General features: G+C 37.5%; 1 non-coding gene across 1 annotated transcript; it reads left to right on the forward strand.

The window, feature by feature from the left end:
* The first annotated feature begins 2,481 nt into the window (after positions 1-2,481).
* LOC128285097 (small nucleolar RNA R71) lies at positions 2,482-2,587 on the forward strand. Its single transcript, XR_008275511.1, has one exon. It is a non-coding gene; the product is annotated as a small nucleolar RNA R71 (small nucleolar RNA).
* Positions 2,588-5,897: the final 3,310 nt, after the last annotated feature.

The following is a 5,897-nucleotide window of genomic DNA, read 5'->3' on the forward strand; positions in this document are numbered from 1 at the left end:
TGTGATTCGCGAATTTTAAATTTGGGCACATCTAAAAATTTGCCCACGCCCATGTTCCTTGGGCGTGTGGGTGCACATTACCGTGTCGCACGGCTGTGTCTGTATTTGTTCGCTTCTCTCATGCCCGTGTTAATCTAACAGGTTCGACCACGGTTGCTTGGCACAGGCGTCTCGCATGCCCGTGTTAAATTGGTAGGTTTGGCCATGGTTTCAAGGCTCGAGTGTGTCGCACGCCCATGTTGTTTGGCAGATTCAACCACGGCCATGTCGTACGGCCGTGGTCATTTATCGTAACCTGTGTTGGTGAAATGTTTGCCCTATTTTCACATGGCCTAAGGCACGACCGTGTTCTAGGCCGTGTCTGTGTGGGAAACCTGTAATCAAAAGCTCCGTTAGTAAGTTAGGTGTTAAACACTAAAATTTAAAGAAGTTAATACAGTTAGTGCTTAGGTTGCCTCTCGAGAAAAGCTTATTTATAGTCTAAGCTCGACTTACCTCTGCATTGAATGGTCATGGTGGTTCGAGGAGTCTATACTCCTCATTCCTGCTATGAATCTCATCAAAATAAGGTTTTAGGCGGGTATTGTTTACCTTAAAAGTGCAGAACTTGAGATGACTTACCTCGACTGTACCAAATGGGAAAATGCTAAGTACTGTAAGAGGAATTTCTTCATTCAATTTGGTAGTGGCAATGTGAGGATTTTTGGCATCTAATAAAATTTTATGTCCAACCTTAAATTGATTTGGAAAGGTATTGAGCTCATCCTGGCGTAGCTTTGGTTTATTGTTTGTTCTTGGTTTATGTGCACAATTCATCTAGCTCCTCGATTTGTAACCTTCGTTCTTCATGAGTAGGTCCTCTACTATTGCTTGAAAATGGCTTATGTACTTCCTTCAAACTCATTTCCCACAAAGTAGGTGCACCATATTGTCAATTTTAGTAGAGTGGTTTAGACAATCACCTTCAATTTTCGATGTGTTGCCTGAATTGCGAGCTTGAAGGGTGATTGTTTTGTCTCCCACACGAAGTGTGAGCTCAACTGTGCCAACATTAATAATCGTTCTAGCTGTTGCTAAAAAGGGCCTTCCTAAAATCAAAGGAGCGTTGCTATCCTCCTATATGTTTAAAACAACGAAGTCAACATGAAATATAAATTTATCGATTTTAACTAGCACATCTTCAATAATACCCCTAGGAAATCTTATAGTTTTAGCTGCTAATTGAATGCTCATCCTAGTCTATTTGGGTTTCCCAAGACCTAGTTGTTTAAACATATTGTAAGGCATGACGTTAATACTAGCCTCTAAATCAGCTAATGCATTATTAACATCTAAACTACCAATTAAGTAACGAATCGTAAAACTCCCTGGATCTTTTAGTTTGTTGGGTAGTTTATTCTGTAGAATAGCTGAGCATACTGCGTTTAGCTCCACATGCGACGCGTCGTCCAACTTTCGCTTATTTGCTAAAAACTTATTTAAAAATTTCATTGCATTTGGCATCTGCGATAGAGCTTCAATAAACGGTAAGTTAATATGTAGTTTTTTAAGAGTTTAAGGAATTTACCAAATTGTTCATCTGAGCGCTCTTTTCTTGTTGCATTAGGGTATGGCACATGAGGTTTGTATTCTGTACTTACCGGTTTCTGCTTATTGTGGTCTACCTCAACTTTGTCTTTGCTTATCTTAGTTTCTTGTCTTGGTTCTGGTTCAAGTGTGACTAACCCTTCCTCATCTTGACTAGTAATCACGTTGAGTTGCTCCTTTAGGTTAGATTCTGTGTTGCTTGGCAAGCTACCTTGTGGTCGTTCAGAAATCAACTTGGCAAGCTGTCCAATCTGAGTTTCGAGCCCTTGGATCAATGCTTGTTGATTTTTAAGTGCTGTCTCGGTGTTCTAGAAACGAGTTTCTAACACCGAGATAAATTTAGATAGCATCTCTTCGAGGTTTGGTTTCTTTTCCTATTGATAGGGTGGTTGCTAAAAACCCGGAGGATTTTGTGGCCTTTGATTCTAAAATTATACCAATGGAATTCTGTCTGCTATATTCTGAAGAATAAAAAAAAAAAGTGCTTCTGAATTGATCCTGCCCCACGGTTGGGAACTAATGATTGGCTCTATATACAAAGATTTTGGATTTACTCATAATGATCAAATTATATCTGGTCCACCTCCACTGACTTCACAATACATTACTGGATGAACCTACGAAGAACCAAGTAAAGCATCAATCCTTTTATTTAGAAGTTCTACCTGGTTTGACAGCATAGTAACCGAATCGACGTTATAGACACCTACTATTTTAGTTGGCTTAGTCCTCATGACTTGCCACTGATAGTTATTTAGTGACATCTCTTCAATAAATTCGTAAGCCTCTTCAGATGTTTTGTTATTGATGGTTCCCCTGGCTGCTGTATCAATCATCTTTCTTGTCGAGGGGCTCACACCATTGTAGAATGTTTGAACTTGCAACCAGAAAGGTAATCCATGGTGAGGACACCTTCGCAGTAGGTCCTTGTATCTCTCCAATGCATCGTAAAGAGTTTCTAAGTCCATCTGCACAAATGAAGAGATATCATTATGTAATTTGGCCGTTTTAGGCAGCGGAAAATATTTTAATAAAAATTTTCCGGTCATTTGTTCCCAAGTAGTAATTGACCCTCGTGGTAACGAGTTTAACCATTTTTTAGCTTTATTCCTCAATGAAAATGGGAATAACCGAAGACGAATGGCATTGTCAGAAACGCCATTAATTTTAAATGTATCGCAGAATTCCAAGAAATTTGCCAAGTGAGTGTTTGGATCCTCATCCTGCAAACCATCAAACTGAACAATTGTTGTATCATTTGAATAGTGTTAGGTTCTAGTTCAAAATATTCACAGCAATAGTAGGCCTAACTATACTTGACTCAGTTCCTGTTAAAGTAGGTTTAGCATAATCATACATAGTACAAGGAGAAGGATTCTGATTTGCTAGTTCAGCGAGTATCGCAGGAGGTAGCTGATTGTCTTGGTTTTCAACCATCTCCTCGGTTAGGGTTTGAATATCATCCTCTTGCTCGTTTTCTGTGTATCTTAAGATTTGCCTTATTTCTCTTTGGTTTCTGCGAATTGTGCAATCGATTTCTTCGTCAAAAAGTAGTTGTCCTGGCGGGTTTCTTCTAGTCATAAACTATAAAAACCTGCCAAGAGAAAGAAAAAGTAAATTAATAAATAATAATAAAAATAAAATAGAATTAACTTGCAAGAAAAATAAATGGCTAAAGTAATAAAAATTGAGTGTTCCTAATATGTTAGTTTCTCGGCAATGGCGCCAAAAACTTGATCGTGTTATTTTCTGTGATAAGTTTTTAAAAATTATAATTAATCGTTCTTGAAACTAACTATTATCACGATGTAGGCAAGTGTACCTATTAAACAGTAGTATAGTTTTAACAAGGCCAGATTGTCGAACCCAAAGGAACTAAAAGTACTAGACTGTCTTTTTAGTATCTAGCCTATGAATAATAGGGTTTGTTTTAATTAACTAATTAACTAAACTAAGAAATCACAGAAAATAGAATTGGGGATTTCCTTTTGGAAAAACGATTGAATTAAAACAATACCTAAGGAAAAATCCACCTAGACTTCACTTGTTATTTGACTCTGAATCGGACGATTTATTCATTTGACTTGATCCGTAGAATTCCCTAAGTTATATTATTATCCCTCTCGAGACTAACAATGTCCAACCCTAGGTTGAATAATTGAAATCTCTTTCTAATTAACTCCCTAGGGTTGCATTAACTCGATCTATGGATCCCATTATTAGGTTTCACCCTAATTTGAAAAAATCTTGTCACCCTATCTCTAGGCGTGCAACCAACTCTACTGAATTATGACAAATGTACTCTTAGACAGGGTTTATTCCTCCTCTGAATAAGAGCTTAACTTGAATCAATATCCTGGAATATCAAGACAAGAATTAAGAACACATAATTAAGAATAAGTCAAATATTTATCATACAATTTAGAAAATAATAACAAGATTCGTCTTAGGTTTCATTCCCCTTAGGTATTTAGGGGATTTAGTTCATAACTAAAAAGGAAAACATCTTAAAAGAATAATGAATACAAAACATAAAGAAAAACCCAAAACTCCTGAAGGGAAATTGAGGGAGATATTCAGTCTTGATGATGAATCCGGCTTCTGAGATAGATCAATCGGCTTCCTTGAGCAGTTCCCTGCTTCCCTCTCTGTGTGCCCTTTTTCTTCCTCCTCCTCTAGGGTGTATTTATAGGATTTGGAATGCCTAAGAACCCTTAAAATTGGCCTTTCCTGAATTGGACTAAACTTGGGCTCGACAAGGACAGGCCCGTATGACACGCCCGTGTACGATTACTTCAGGCCATGCTCAAGCTTGTTAGAATGGCACGGGCATGTGTTATACCCGTGTGAGTCGTGCTTCAATTCTTCCAAATGGACACGGCCATGTGGTCTACCCGTGTGAGGAGGTACAGGCTGTGTTGATTTCGTACGATGGCCCTTTTCTCTGTTTTTGGCCTGTTTCTCATTCTTTTCGCTCTTCTATGCTCGCCTAAGTATAAAACATGAAATTAAGGCATTAGGAGCATCGAATTCACCAATTCTAAGGAAAAATCATTCATAAAATGTGTTAAGCATGGGGTAAAAATATATATAAATTACGGTTTTTCTGATACACAGGGTCGATTTGGTCAGAGAAACTGAACAGAAAGTAAAAGTGATCCGTGAAAGTCTGAAAGTAGCATCAGATTGTCAGAAATCATATGCGGACTTGAAATGTAAAGATATAGAGTTTCAGATAGGATATAAAGTCTTCTTGAAAGTCTCACCGTGGAAGAAAATACTCAGATTTGGTCGTAGAGGCAAATTGAATCCGAGATTCATTGGGTCGTGTTTTGAAACTGTAGGTGAACCAGTCAATTTAACACGGGCGTGCGCCTGCATACACGGGCGTGGGAGAAGCGAACGGAGATCGACACGGCCATGCAACATGGCCGTGTACACCAATGCGCCCAATTTCGAAAACTACGAATGCACGGGCTAAGATTAGAGCCCACGGGCGTGCCCCACGGTCGTGTGCCCCAATTTCTCTATAAACACCCATTATTTTATTTTATTTTATTTTATTTTAACCTCTATATTTTGAAATTATTTTCTTATTTATTTCCTTTTAATACTATTTTTGTAACACCCCCTAACCCCAAACCGTCCTCAGAACAGGTTACAGAGCATTACAGGACCTATCAGACATATACAATTAATATACACATAAATACCAAGACAACCAGATACACTCATAATTTGCAAAATTTAAACGTTTACATATTATCCAATATTTAATTGTATTTAAATATGAAACATCATCAAATAAATCAATTTCATGCTAAATGAACCAAATTCTATTATATATCATAACCAAACCTAAATCTAATTATTTCATTCTTACATTTACAATTTCAAAACGACACACATATAAGACACCCTAGGTACATGCCATTACCAATAATTAACACTTTACCTTAATGAATTCGAGATCGACCTGGGATGCTGATTCAATGTTCTATCTTTACTTAACCTGCGCACGGAAACAAACCGTACGCTGAGTATGGGTATACTCAGTGGTATTTCTATAATCCGAACATTTAATAACAAAACAAATTGTGACATCCCTAAAGTGACCCTAGTCGGAAAGCGGTTTCGGGACCGCTAAACCGAGTCACTAAATCATTTGAGTATGATAGTTACTGTCTAAATATGTGAAAATGCATGTGTGAATTTTTAATTCTTTGATTTAGTTAATTTGAATGTGAATTGAAAGAAAAGGGACTCATGTGAAAGGATTCAATTATATGTGGCTAATTTTAAGAGGTTAA

The sequence above is a fragment of the Gossypium arboreum genome, chromosome 11 (genome assembly GCF_025698485.1).
Source record: "Gossypium arboreum isolate Shixiya-1 chromosome 11, ASM2569848v2, whole genome shotgun sequence".
In the NCBI taxonomy this organism is placed as follows: Eukaryota; Viridiplantae; Streptophyta; class Magnoliopsida; order Malvales; family Malvaceae; genus Gossypium; species Gossypium arboreum.